Here is a 15,161-nt window from a genome sequence, read left to right on the forward strand (position 1 = left end):
AGATCGCACGACAACTTCACTCTGTGCTGAGGTACCTGCAAGACCTCCAACCCAATCCCAAGCACCGGAATAAAAGCACCCGTATAGGCCTCCTGTGAAAAGGGCAGAACTGATGCTAAAATAAAAGAATCAAAAGCACCAGTGTCCCGTAATATCCTGACAGGCACTTTTTCCTCACTGCCCACCCAAGAAACAAAACCTTCAGTAATGAAAGGCAGGTAAGACTCTAGGTCCGGACCACACACACCTGTGATTTTAACTCACCCGCTGGAACCTCCCACAACTGTTCCGAAACTGGCACAGCGCACATCGCCGGCTTGGGCTGACTGCCAGGTACAGACTGCTTACTCCGGGACTTAAAAGCGAAACAGTCTCTTCTCCAGTGTCCCCGTTTATGACAGTAGTTACAAATTTTATCAGCCTCGCGAGCCCCCTGTTCGTTCCTTGGCTCCAAGCCAACCTGCCTTACCGGGCGACCAGACCCCGCTGCAGCCAAGTATTCCCGGTGCCCGCTGCCACCCCGCGCACCGGGATGCCAGCTGTCCCCGGCATGCGTCAGGACATAATCGTCCGCCAGCGCAGCGGCCTCAGCTGCCGTCTTCAGCTTGTGCTCACTGATAAAGGTTGCAATCCGCTCCGGAACCGAATTTTTAAACTGCTCTAGGATCATCAGGTCACGCAGAGCCTCATAAGTGCCCGCCCCAGCTGCACAACACCACCGGTCGAACTGGGTGGACAAATCGCGCGCAAACTCCAAATGGGATTTATCACCTCTTCTCCAACTCCTGAACCGCTGGCGACACGCTTCAGGCACCAGCTCATAGGCCCTGAGAACCGCAGACTTCACCACCGCATATTTCACTGTCACTATGGCTCAAAGAGGAGCTCGCCTCCTGCGCTCTACCGGTTCACACACACTGCAACATTAATGTACAAGTGGAATCAGACCACCCACGTGCCTCGGACACACGCTCAAAGAGTGAGAAAAAAGTTTCACGATCCCTTTCATTAAATTTAGGCACTAACCTCAAATCGCTCATATCCGACCTCTCCGAGGCGCTGACAGACAGATCCTCCGGAAGCAGAAGATCAGCCGCCACTTTCCCCTCTAACAAGAGAGAGTTTTTCCTTCTGCAGCTCAAGCTGAGCCTGCTCCGTCTCCTGCCTCATTTTTCCCACCGACAGCGCCTTCTCCAACCCGATACCCTGCCGCATCTTCTCCACTGCGACCCCCTTCTCACTTTCTAATTCAATCCGCAACAAGAGCAATTCTTTTTGTTGCTCAAAAGACAAACCCGCACCAGGACTCACTGACGGCGGGGACGAGTCCTCTGTGCCCTCAGAGACCGAAACGGCTCCAGCCACATCCAACACTTTCCTTTAACAAGTTAAACTTCAAATTTGCCTTCACGGTCTCTTTATTCCGCTTATCACCAACATCAGCACTGTAATAATCAGCTATTTTAACCAACTCATCCTTGGTGCAGTCATCCAAGTCATCGGGCCCCACCCCGACGAAACCCAAAGGGGAGACTCCGCTCAGCCTATCAGGGGAACCGCTCCAACAGGTGATGCACACAGAGGTGGATCAACACCTACCTTCTCCTGTCTCCGTGCAGCTCCTCCTCATCCACAGACATCAAGGCCAACACACAGCAAACGTGCGCCAAATTTGCCACACTAATCTCCCCGAGCGCAGCACCTGACCATATACGGGCTGCTACGTACCTGTGCCGCGAGGGAATTCCCCACAACCTGACGCAGGAGAGTCTAATCTCCCCATTAAAGGATTTCCCCACGCACAGATAGAATTACACCGAAATGACACATATCCCGCCAACAAAAGCGCTCTACTCTATGCAGGTCCACACAATCACCAGGTAAAAAGGACGAGACGGACGAGCCCCCAATTTGTTACGTCCGGCAACAAAGTAGGGAGATTAACACTGGAGTGCGGCAATCATCAACTCATATTTATTAAAATAAAGAACAAATAGTCAACGGAATAACAAGAATCAATGAGGTGTGGGAATCAGAATCAGTGGTGTGTGATGGTGTATGAAAGATGAGGGATGAGAGGTGCATGTTGTCAGTATAAAGCAAAATAACCCAACGAAACAAAGGAGAGCGTGTCGAGCTCGGTGGTGGGTGAGAAGACCACACGTGGCATCTAAACTGGAGGGCTAAAGTAACTTCCCACACTGGCCAGGTGTGGGAAGTTACTGTGATGTGACCTCAGCCCCGCCCAGCCAAGGACCTGCAAGACAAAACAACACACAGTACACTGGGCAGAGGCACTAGGGCCGTCACAACAGTCACATGGTTGCCGATAGCGCTGAAACATCAGACTCAACAAACTCTATAATGTATATAAAAACTCATCAGAGGAACAGCCAAAGGATGAAGCACAGGTTCACAACCCAGAATCAACACACTTGACAATGAGAAATAAAAGTTATTGTTACATTTGTGGTAAGCCACAGAGTAAAATTTCTTTATTGTTTATTATTCAGTTTGCCCAGTCACTGTACAACAGACACGGACAAGACCCTACAAAGTATGAATACATTAGACAGAAGCTCCGTGGAGTGGGGCGTTTGTTGTTATGCCTGCGCACAGAGTTCTCAGTACATAACCTGGGGGAGGCTGTTAAACCCTCTAACTTTCAGAGAGTTGTGCAAACTGTAAAGACAGTTTCAGGTTTTGATGAAGACAAACATTCATACGGAACACCAAGCCTTGCACTTAAATTGGGTCATACGCTACACAAAATCTGTGACATTATCTATTGTAGGGCACTTATGACAGAAGATGAGGAACTGATCAAGTCCACTGACATATTCAAGAAGCTGTGCACTTCCAAGTGGTCTGAGTTGGTGTCTCACAGTGCCTTGAACACACCGACTGATGCAAAGCACAACAAGCCATCAACATCACCCTTCACTGAAGATGTTCAGATTCCTCACCGATACCTTGGGAAATCAGCAGAAAAAGCCTTTTGCAGCTTGAAGGGGGAGGCCACTGCTCAGAATTATGCTGAACTTGCAAAAGTAACACTTGCACTAATCATTGTGTTAAATGGAAGACGTGCTGCGGAGGTTTCAAAAACATGCCTCAAAAGTTTTAAAGAAAGAGCCAACACAAAGCTCAATGAAGATGTCGCAATTGGGTTGTCAAGATTGAACAGAGACTCTGCAACTATTTCAGCCGAATAGAAATCATGGGAAAAAGGGGCCGAAAGGTTGCAGTTCTGTTATCACCAAGAACTGTGAATGCACTCTCACTACTGACCTGTAAAAGGGCTGAATGTGGTGTTTGTGCCACAAATGTCTTCCTTTTTGCAAGACCAAAAGCAATGAGCCATTACAGAGGACAGGACTGTTTGCGAGTTCATGCAAACCAGTGTGGAGCAAAGCACCCTGAGCACCTCAGGTCGACACTTCTTAGGAAACACGTTGCCACACTCTCACAAGTCCTAAATTTAAAAAACAATGAACATGACCAGGTTGCAGATTTCCTGGGTCACGACATCCGTGTTCATTGTGATTTCTACAGATTACCAGTTCCCACAACACAGCTGGCCAAGATTTCCGAACTGCTTTTGTCACTGGAGAAAGGACATCTTTCCAACATGCAGGGGAAATCACTGGATGACACTGAAATTGAAGGTTTGTACATTGGCACTGACAGATATTTTCTGAGTGTTTCTTTTTCTGAATGTTAAGTCAGGTGCATCTAGACACTTCAGATCTGTGGTCACCACCCTTTTCCAAGAAAATATAACGTTTCATGTCGAAATATAAGACAAGGTCTTCAGTTCAGAAATACAGAAGCAATAATTCAAAACATAATGGTTTATCAACTGTCAGTCATATTCTGATACCATTATCACATTGTGTAATTATTATACACAATTTTGTCCAAATTAATTATAAAATACAGAGCCTATGAATTCCTCATATTTATGTTTGTAATGTAATGTAATGTAAGTGTAGACAAACACAGTGTGCTCAGTCTCATCCTTTTTATTTTTTTGCTTGTGTTTTTTGTGTCCTCCTCAGTCTCTGAGATCTTTGTTGTGAGGCCTGGTTCACATCACCTCATGTTTCTCTTTATAATCTTTATATGTCTTTGTATGTCTTTATACAGTGTCTCTAACACACAACCTCCAGTCTGGTGTCACTGACTGACTCCAGAGGTCTGTACTATGAAGCAGGATTTATGGTTATCAAAGTAACCTCAGGTTGAACTCAGGTTTAACTTAAGTTCAGAGGATCAACAGCCAAACTACTGACCAATCAGATACCAATCCAGACTGGAAAGCCTTAGTCATCAGCTCTACAGAATGAAGTTTAATAATAAAGATCAGTAGATGTTTGTATAGATCAGTGGATGTTCTGCTGTTGGAGTCTTTCCATGTGTCCACAGAGCTGCTAACAGAGGAGAGTTTATCACTAAATAACTCCATCAGAACTATTAGAGCTTCATCTGAACTGAACACAGATTCTTTAATCCACAGGATCCTGACACTGAAGAAGCTGTGACTCTCCTCTTCATCACTGCAGCTCAGAATAACATGAGGAGACTCTGTGAGCAGAACAGGAAATAAGAACTAATCCTCTGATATCTTTGATCAGATCATAGATTGTCAGATTATAGTTGTTTGTCTTCATAAATTTTTCCCCCATATAAAACAACGACAGAAAAACATTTGTTGAACTATGTTTTGCAGGAGCAGTGTCATCAGTGACATCCACAGAACATGAGACTGTCCCTCTCTCTGTCCCTGAAGGTAAGCCAAGTTTGATTGTAAAGGACACATAAAGGCATGCACCACATCTGTAAGAAAAAAAGATTGATCTTAATTTTAAAAAATTAAACTGTCAAATAAGTCATAAAGCATAATCCAGTCAGTGTGAGATCACATGAAGAAACCAAAGACATTGAGGACGCCTAAATCCAGAGAGCGACTGGGGCAAGTTCTTCAACCTAACCTGCAAAACTGTGCAGGTGTACCAAGAGGAAGTGGTGTTGGTGGTGGTGTCAAAGGCAAAGGGATCAATCGTCAGATTTAGGTTTTTCTTCTCTGTACTGCATCTTGTACATTGCTAATTGATAGGTTATGAAGTATTGATGTACTGTTTTTAAAGCATCTGAACTATAATTTCAGTGTCTAAAATTTTTGCACAGTGTTTTATATGCAGTATTTCCATTACGTACGCTTGGAACACTCTGCCGGCCACGTGTGCGTGTCTGCTGCATCATTGCAACTGCCAGATTTGTCTTTCTACATAAGAGTTTGCCTTGATTTGTCTTGACCGTCGTTCAGAGCAAGGCACACACATCCACAGAGAGAGGGAGTGTTTACCTGTAAAATCATGTCTGTGTCATATTCAGATTCAGTCTAGGCATTGAAGCTATAGTGAGAGGTGGCAATTTTATGTAATGTTGCTGGTATGATGTCAGTTTGACTATCAACACGTTTTTCCAGTCTGTTTTTGCTGGATCTGCATGGCACATGTGAAAAATAAGTGAGATGGCTAGATCACGTGACACAGCCGTGTCTCATGCAGGCATTGTGTCCACTATAACCTGTTAACATGGGCGCTGACGGACAACCAATGTTCCTCATGCAGGCAGTGTGGTTCAGGCCGAAGGCATTAGTTGAACTTGGGTTTTGATAGCTCCAACTGCCTAACACATTTTGCTTTTTATTTGTGTGATATTTTTTTGTTCTTCCAGGACGAGCTGCTGTTCAAGAATCCAGAAGAGTACAGAAGAAAGGGTGGTCCAAGGCTGAGGTAAAGGAAAGTTAGGCTGAGGTAAAGGAAAGTTGTGACTGGCCCTGGAGAAGCAGGGTATTTACAGATGGAACTTAATTTTCACAATGAACGAGCACTTACAGCCTACTATCTTTTAACACCATTTTCTCAAGCTAGAAATGTTTTCTACTCTGTGCAAGCTATTCATGTTATGCCTAGTGACTGCTGCCAGGAAGATGATCTGTCACTGATTCGGGAAGTGAATATTGTACCTCAGTAGTTCTAATATACTTAAATTCAAGTGAATACACAGTTTACCATTTTTACAATTTCTGTATTAATCATATGGAGATGTTCATGTATAAGACATTGTATTGAATCCCCTGTTGAACTGTTTACACAGAGGACTCCAGACAAAGAACAACAGCCAAATGGCTTGGTCAGCTGTGCAGCAGAGGATGCAACAGAGAAGGTAAATGTCTGTGACGTGTCTCTAACCTAATGAGTTCAACTGAAAATGCTGCTGAAATATAGTCACCTTTTGTCTCAGTGTCTATCATTTCCCTGTTTAATGATCAAACCTTTCCCTTTTTTCCCCACAAGATTTCAACGGAGACGGATCCTCAACTGAGGCGGAATGACAACATTCAACAGGTGACTTAATTACATTAAAACATTAGTACAGGCATACATGTTTTTCATTTATGTTCTTTGAACATTAAAGTTTGGTTTAATTTTTTAAGTCAAATCAGACTTATAGGATGATGCATATTGGAGATAAGACACATTTTATTTACATTTGCTCACATTTTTCCTATATGCTGTTTATATATATTTCCTATACTGCAGTACAGAACCGCTTTTGCTAAGCTATGTTCACAAATATAACCATTTATTATGTAATAAATACAATAAAATGCTGCCCAAATTAAAGCCAGAATAAGCATTGAAGTGTTCCACATTAAATGCTTGCTTCATGTTTCACAGAGGACTCCAGACAAAGAACAACAGCCTAATGGCTTGGTCAGCTGTGCAGCAGAGGATGCAACAGAGAAGGTAAATGTCTGTGAGGTGTGTCTCTAACCTGATGTCAGGTTAAATTAATATTTATTACGAGTTTAATATTGAAAAAAAATTGAGTCCACTTTTGACCCAAATATTACTAAACTCTGAATGGTTCAAAGAAGTATGTGATGTCACATTAGATTCCAACCACTTTAAACAAGTTAGAAGAACAGAGACAAAACAAAAATACAGAAAATTGTTATGGAAAATAACAATTTTTGTAGGATTCTATATACATAGTATGAAGATAATTATTTGCTGTTGCATTTAAAGGTCCATTAGAGCGTCTGTATATTCAGTAATGAATTTACAGGTTAAATATTTGGGTTGGGTATATTAATGAGGGGATTTAAATCAAATTCTCTAGATTTGATTTAAAGTGGGAACGTCTTACCATGTTTTTGAGTTTACAAGCTAACAGCCAGTTAATGATGGGCAAATTGAGTTATCGTAAATATTAAAATGTTTTAGGACGACGGAGGGAGATTCTGCTACACAAAAAATGTAAAACATACAAAACTTATGTTCTTAATATACTTTTCACATTTGAATGATGAACACGGATACATGATTAAATTTTAGATGAGCTGAATTCTGCAGTGACTGTGACACCTCCAACATTTGGCTGTTACAATAAAAATACTGCTCACAAGATATCACTTACATAGCTAAGGGCATTTAGAGTAATAAACTGGCCAGTGAATAAAAAAAAAATCCAAAGGTGCAAATATAAAGATAGTCTTGTATGTACAGGTACATCTTATTTAGTGTTTAAAATATTTCAGAATGTTTAATACAGACATTTTTTGTGGTAATCAGCAATATCCTGTCTTGCATGTTGAGGTCAGTTTGTGTATAATGTAATGTATGTGGCTTCTGTGTTCCAGATTTAGACTGGATCTCAGTTTGTCTGTGCACTGTGGGGAATGGACATTACTTTGCACAGAGTTCAGAATCAGCACTCTGTCAACAGATATCCCAGGGTGTTTGGAAGCTATTGACTGCGATGAAAGATGATGACGTCTCTGCTGCTGTGTGCAGTGACTTCTGCATTCTTCAGCTGGCCCACTCATTTTTCAATAAACATGGACAGGATCCCACCAAATACGACTATATTGGACAGAAGTTCCGCATGGTCGGAAGACTTCTGCTGACACTGTGTAGAGATTTTTCAATACACAGTCTTGAGGATGCTGTAAGACCTGCAAATTTCATGTGGTTATCCAAGCTGTGAAGAATGTGTCAGGGTTTGATGAAGAAAAGCACTGCTACCAAACTCCTCAGCTCATCAAGTCAACCCAAAAAACTGTGTACCACAAAGCGGTCTGAACTTGTTTCACACACAGCTTTGCTTACCTCGATGGAGGGAAACTTTAACAAGCCATTTACCCTCCCTTGCAAAGATGCAAGTAAAAGGCTTCCTTGAGAAGGATACAGATGCCCTACATAAGGATGTTGCAGTTGGTCTCACAAAGTTTGAGCAAAAACTTTGTGCACATTTCAGTCGGGTGGAAATTAGGGGTAAAAGGGAAGAAAAGTTGCTGTGCTCCTCTCTCCGGACATGGTTGATGCCGTAACACAACTCATAAGTAGCAGAAAGGAGTGTGGAGTCCCAGATGACAACACATTCCTATTTGGAAGGCCCAACTGTTTGACTCCTTTCAGAGGACAGGACTGTCTGAGGATTTATGCAAATGAGTGTGGTGCACAAAACCCTGAACTCCTCAGGTCCACACAGTTGCGCAAACATGTTGCAACCTTGTCACAGGTCCTGAATCTGAAAAACCACGAGTTGGACCAAGTTACTGACTTTTTGGGCCACGATATTCGTGTTCACAGAGAGTATTACAGACTTTCAGAGGCTACAACCCAGCTGGCCAAGATATCGAAGCTACTTCTTGCCATGGAGAAAGGATCTCTTACAAACCTTTGTGGCAAAACACTTGAAGAAATTGAAGTTGAAGGTATTGCTACCTAAAAATTTTTTAAATTGTATTTATTAGGTGAGTGTGAAGGTTTTCACATAATCCTAACATACAGACAAGCAATTTAAGGGCTTACATATTGTTTCTCAAATTTCAGTTTGATGATTTTGTCTCAGGTCTCTTACAATAATATTTGCAATGTTAAACTGATGAGATGCTCAAAACATTTATTTTTCTTTAGATAATATAGAATTGAGTGATTCTGCACAAAGTGAAGACAGTGAGACTGAAGAGCAGTGTCTACAGACACAAACAGAAATGGGTAATGTACCTAAACATGCAAACATCAAATAATTTAGGTCCACATAAGAAGTTCAGCATATGATCTTTGGCAGTATAGCCTAAAACCTGTATCGCTGTATAATTTGAAGCGCAGACGGTAACTGTGTCACGGTATACTTGTTTTCGTGAAGCCCTTGCAATTTGGATTAAAATTTTAAAGACATACAGACAGGTGACAAATTAGAGGAAAAATCAACATAATGCAATGTCATTCCGTTTCTCCACTCATTTCTCAAATTATTCCTTTAATTTGTCACTGCCTGTAAACCTTGTTAGATGCTTAATCATTTTAATCACCTAAAGCTCTTTCTCAGACTTCTCACTCTCTACCGCATTCACCCTCTTCTTGCGTGGTCTGTGAAGTCTTGTCTCCTGCTCTTCACAGAATACGAGTGTGTGTGACAAACAGGACAGAAGCAGAGCACCTGTAAATCAAAATGTGTTTGAGAATCTCAGAGTAGTGTTTTATTACTTGACTGTTTCAGTACAAACATGACCCACCAGTGTGGCAGATAGTACTCTGAGTTTTACTCACCCAGCATAAGAGCCACCTGCATTTGGCATCGGCAGGTATTAATTTTGGAACCTGGTTACTTCATTGCCACTTTATATTGTGAGGGCTCTAACACTCAACACCCTATATTCAAAAGCCATACATTGTGCTTTATATACTGTTTATACCATCCACCCCTAATATAATGAATAAGAGAGTTACTATATGATCAATTTACTGTGAAGTAATATGGTCAACAAATTTGCTCTTCAGAGTTAAAACTTAGCAACAAAATGCCAACGAGAAACAGATGAGGCAAATCCCTGCAAAAACGAAAAAATAGAACTTGAGATCTTTATAGAGACTGACAGTATCCATGACATATGTATGAGTAGTAAAATGGATTGTTTTTATAAAATGTTGAACATGTGACACTAGAACATTTATATTGAGCTGTACTCTTCATACTGCAGGATCGAAGAGAGCAAGGTGACCTGTTGAGGAACCTCCAGGCACCTCAGATGGTATGACCATGTTCCTCAGTCCACCAGCATGCCCACTGATGTTGGGTTTATTACATGTAGATCAACTAGTGCTCCTGTTTGTTAATGGGTGTTTAATTTCTAGTTTTCTACTCACAGATGCTGACTCTGCCCTAGAAGCCACATCTCAAGGTATGACAAGCTTAGAACGTTTTTAACTACCAAGCAATTTCTAAAGATATATTCATGTTAACATCAACAACAGATGAGTGTGAAACTGAACTGAATACCATTACTAATCATTGTTTCAGCAATATTTTTTATGATCTATGAAGTTTCCTGACCTCCTCTTCTATAGTCACTGTAGTATGCTGTGAAGCTGTTAAAACACAGTTCAGATGTAGCTCGATAATATCTTGTCAATTACATAAAGGTTGAAATGAAGATTAAACATGAACCTAAGTGTTGGGATTGACATGGAGGAGTTTATCATTTTTTTTCTTCTCTGCAACTGACAAAAACACTGGTGGGATGGACAAAGTGCACAGCAGAAAGCAAGTGAGCAAACAACCAGGGAGAAGCACACAGACACACACAGGGAAGAACCTACTGCTGAATCATGTTTTGAGAGCAGAGACTTCCTGCAGATTTAATAGGAACTGTCAATAAAGTTTTGTTCTTCACGAGGCAGGCCACCGAAACGTCTGGATAATTACTGTATTAACATTAATATCACTAATGTACTGTCACAAGTAGGATTTCAGATGTGTTGTATACAGTTGCAGGACAATCACTGGAGGGTATTGAAAAATTCTGTTTACATCAGGATGAAGGCTGCAGGATTCTGTGTAAAATACACTGCTCAAAAATAAGGGAACAATTAGATCACACATTGGATCTCAATGAAGAAAATATTCAAGTGGAAAGTCTTTACTCAGTAATACTGTGTAATTCGTTTAGAACAAAATGATGTAACAGCAGTCACTGGAAACAAAAATCATCAATCCATTGATGCCTATCTATTAGAGACATGGGAAAGATGAAATAAATTTTACAGGTGAGCAATGATACTGTTATGTTTCTTTAAGATTTTTTTAGCTATCATCAGATCAAGTGAAAAACATAGTGTTGATATACAATTATAAGAACAAGCCCAGTGCAGTTATATAACCCATTTAAAAAAAAAAATTTAGACTTAACAGAACAAACAAAGTAAAGAGAACTGAGTGTTAACCCCAGTGTTTGGGAATCTGTTTTCCTCTTTTGTAGTGTTTCTTGAAAATGCTGATGAAAAGGAGGATCCTCGGAGGAAACCAAAACGGCAGTGGTCTCCAACAGAGGTTGCAGCAGTAATGAGACATTTCAGAAACCACATCAACAAAGGGAAACTAGCCTCTATGATTGAATGCAAACAGTGCAAGACTGCTGAGCATCCTTCTCTGGCTCGTCGCTCTATTCACAACATAAGAGACTTTGTCAGGAATCGGGACTTAATGGTCAAAAAAACAAAAGACAGTCACTGAATATTGAATTTAGTTTATATTTTTTATGTTTTCGAAATGTTATGTTCTTTTTATGTGTTTATATATGTTCATATGGGCAATTTCTGATAGGCTTGCAACCTGTTCTCAACCTGTTGTCTGGTGTTGCAACTGATGTGATATACACACAGTGTGTTATTTGATGTTATCAGGAGAGGTGACTTTCACTATGTTGTCAAACAGTGATAGTTATTAAAACCTTTCTCCTTGTTCACTGACTCTGAATGCTGTGGTATGTCCTGATATCTATTAATAGATCATGTAGATACACAGATAGTGAGTCCTTTAATGCGTGGTATGAAAGCGTGGTTTCACACTTGCATCACTATACAAAAACACTATAACTACAGTATCTTTTAAATTGCACAGTGCACAGTGCTGATGTACTATGCATTGTGTAGAACAATTTGTCCTCATATAATAGGTGTGTCCTTTTAATACACGATGCGTTCACTTTTGTGTTTGTGTTTATCCATGTTCTATTTATTCATGTTTGAGCCTTTAATACACTAAAGCACTTCTCAATTATTTTCTGTTACGCCCCCCAACCCCCTGCCATACTATAAATTGTATCATTTGTCTATAAAATTGTTATAAGTACACCTCTGCAGAACATTGTATCCTTATTAACATTAAAGAAAACAAAAAAAGAAAGAAATATAGATCAACTTATAACAAAGAATAACTTTATTAACTTTGTTTTTTAGTCTGTAACAGAAAAGATTTAAAGTGCATCAATTTGCCTGAAATTCAACAAAAATTAAATCCTTATTTAAACTATAAACATTTTTTGACCGACTGCCATTTGATACTGAAAAATAAAATTAAATAAAATCAATAAATAATAATAAATTCAAACTGATCAGCAACATGCACTCAGGAGCACAATATATCAAATATGTTAACCTACAAAACAAAAATGAATAAAACAATTTGTGCTGATTTTTGTTATCAAAATGAGGAAGTCAGGATTAATGGCTACAATGAGCACGTTTTGCAGTGCACAGCTTTTGGAAGCGGGGTTTGAAGCATGATACTGCAACTCTCAGCTCCTGCTCAATGTTTAGCTGGGACCTGTGCTTGGTCTTCAGTGCAGCAACAGCAGAGACGCCAGTCTCACAGAGATATGATGTTGCAAAAGGAAGAAGAATGCCCAAAGCCTTCTGCCCTCAGAGTGGATACTGCCTCTCTGCACTCAGCCAGAATTCACTCAGTGTCTGTGATGTGAACCTCAGTCTCCATGTGGAGTCAGACGTCATGTCAGTGAACTGGTCCTCCTCTGCAGAGCTGAAACCAGTTGGAGCTGGTGCATTGAAAGGATCTGTCACCCAGTCATACTGGAACTGTTTTCAGGGAAGTACTTTTTAAAGAATCCCATCAATGATGAAATATGCTGCTTGATATATGGAATCACTGAGGGGGCATCATAGTCAGTGGAGTCAACAAATTGATGCAGGTTCTCGAATGAATCAGTATTTCCTTCATCAAGTCCCTGCCCCACATTGCAAGCTTTCGAGTGAGAGAGCTGATCTCGTCTGTGACCTGAGGGAGGTGTTTATCTTTCCCTTCAAGCTGTAGATTTCGTTCATTTAGCCTCCACTGGTGCTCACGCTCCATAAACATTCTTATCTGCTCTCTGAGCTCAAAAACCCGGGACGAGACTTTTCCTCGTGACAGCCACCTTGCTTCACTGTGAAACAGCACAGCTTGGTGTTCAGCTCCCATCTCCTCACAGATAGCAGAGAAGACTCCTGTTTTTAGTGGTCTGGTCTTTATAAAACTGACTACACCTATAATGTCAGGCATAACCTCACTTAATTCAGGGGAAAGGTGCCTTGAGGCCAGTGCTTCTCTGTGTATAACACAGTGTGTCCACTCAGCATGAGGTGAGGCCTTTTTGATGAGTGCCTGAAGTCCTTTTCTCCTCCCTGCCACGGCCTGTGCACCATCACTGCAAACACCAATGCAGTTCTCCCACTTCAGCCCACTCTCATTCAGGAAGCAGTCCAGCATTTTGAATAGCTCTTCAGCTGTGGCTCTGTCTCTGACATATTTACAAAAAGGTAGATCCTCACACAGGGAGGTTGTCATGTCAAAACGTACATAAGCAATGAACAAACAGTCTTTGTTGCTGTCAGCTGCTTCATCGAACTGTAAGGCCAAACGTTTGTCTTTGAGTTTATCTACCAGCTGTTCTTGAGGATCGTCAGCAGTGTCATTTATACGTCTGGCGACAGTGTCATTGGACAGAGGGATAGTTTTTATCTTTGCAGCACTTGCGTCATCCAGCATGACAGAGAGCACGTCTCATGCTGCAGGCAGTATCAGCTCCTCTGCTATGGTGTGGGGTTTTTTGCACTGAGCAGTTTGGTGCGCCACCTTATGTGATGCTAACAGAGCTCGCTGGTTTACTGAAGTAGCTTTCACAAAGCGGGATGATTGTTGGTGATATTCTGCACGTTTTCGCTGAAAAAACTCAAGCGGTTTATCAGCGTGATTAGGGTGGAATGTCTTTAAGTGACGCCTTCATTTATTTGGCTTCATGCTGTCCACTGCCAACATTTTAAGACACAGTGAACACATCGGTCTGTCCTGGTCTCCCACCGTAGTCACGGTGAAGCCAAGCGCTACATACGCTTCGTCATATTTCCTCGTCTTAGCTTTGTGGTGACTTTCGTTTGTCGCATTATCTCCGTCTCTCTCTGCCTTTCTTTTCATCCCTGTTAAATATTTCTCCATGGTGTCTCTTGAGGGTTTGTTCACTGCACTTCATATCTCCTGCTCTGTGCTGTGTGTGCGCAAGCCCGCGCAAAAAACCCCGACACAATAGAGCTCTCTCTGACAATGAGAGCGCCACTGCCACCTCCTCATAATTATGTATATTGTCAGGTTGTTATACTTTTAGTTGTGTCTTGTGTAAACAAACTCTGAAGTGAAATCTGTGTTGTGGGGCTAAAAACAGATTTTTTGATACGTACCACATGTCTGTGGTGAGAGTGGAAAGGGGTGTCCCTCTAATACACCAACAGACTGGTTTGTGGAGTAGTGTATCTGTAGTACACAAAAACCTGTGTGTGTGTGTGTGTGTTTATCTGTAACACAACACACACAACTGTTGTGTTGACAATGTTGTGTTTTACTGACATGATGAAGATCCACAATAACAGAAGGACAAAGTCACTCTACTCATTTTAGACAAAGATCATTGATCAGGACAAATCTGATTGATTAGCAATCATTGATCTACATCTTTGATTCTTTATACAGATTGAGGGGCTGCAGTTTGTCAGAGATCAGCTGTTCTTCTCTGGTCTCAGCTCTGAAGTCCAACCCCTCCCATCTGAGAGAACTGGACCTGAGCTGGAACCAGAACCTGCAGGATCCAGGAGTGAAGGGTCTGTGTGGTTTTCTGCAGAGTCCAGACTGTAGACTGGAGACTCTGAGGTCAGACTCCATGTTTTCTTTCTGTGCTGAGATGAATGTGATGTGAAAGTTGTGTTGACACTGAGCTGCAGACATGAGGCTGATATTATACTGATCCACACTGAGGA

At 41.4% G+C, this 15,161-nt stretch overlaps 1 protein-coding gene and 2 long non-coding RNA genes across 7 annotated transcripts in view; 2 read left to right on the top strand and 1 right to left on the bottom strand.

Annotated features, from left to right (window-relative positions):
* The window catches only part of LOC139609598 (NACHT, LRR and PYD domains-containing protein 12-like), a 107,364-nt gene that overhangs the window by 20,646 nt on the left and 71,557 nt on the right, over positions 1 to 15,161 (bottom strand). The gene's annotated exons all lie outside the window — the stretch shown is intronic.
* On the top strand, positions 5,742 to 6,821 carry LOC139609565 (uncharacterized). The gene is made up of 4 exons (XR_011685271.1): positions 5,742 to 5,801; positions 6,166 to 6,234; positions 6,366 to 6,416; positions 6,750 to 6,821. It is a non-coding gene; the product is annotated as an uncharacterized lncRNA (long non-coding RNA).
* LOC139609809 (uncharacterized) lies at positions 7,698 to 11,759 on the top strand. The gene is made up of 3 exons (XR_011685366.1): positions 7,698 to 8,791; positions 8,994 to 9,074; positions 10,061 to 11,759. It is a non-coding gene; the product is annotated as an uncharacterized lncRNA (long non-coding RNA).

Source organism: Trachinotus anak, unplaced genomic scaffold (genome assembly GCF_046630095.1).
Source record: "Trachinotus anak isolate AG129_WGS33_773 ecotype Australia unplaced genomic scaffold, CSIRO_AGI_Tana_v1 ptg000026l, whole genome shotgun sequence".
Classification (NCBI taxonomy): domain Eukaryota; kingdom Metazoa; phylum Chordata; class Actinopteri; order Carangiformes; family Carangidae; genus Trachinotus; species Trachinotus anak.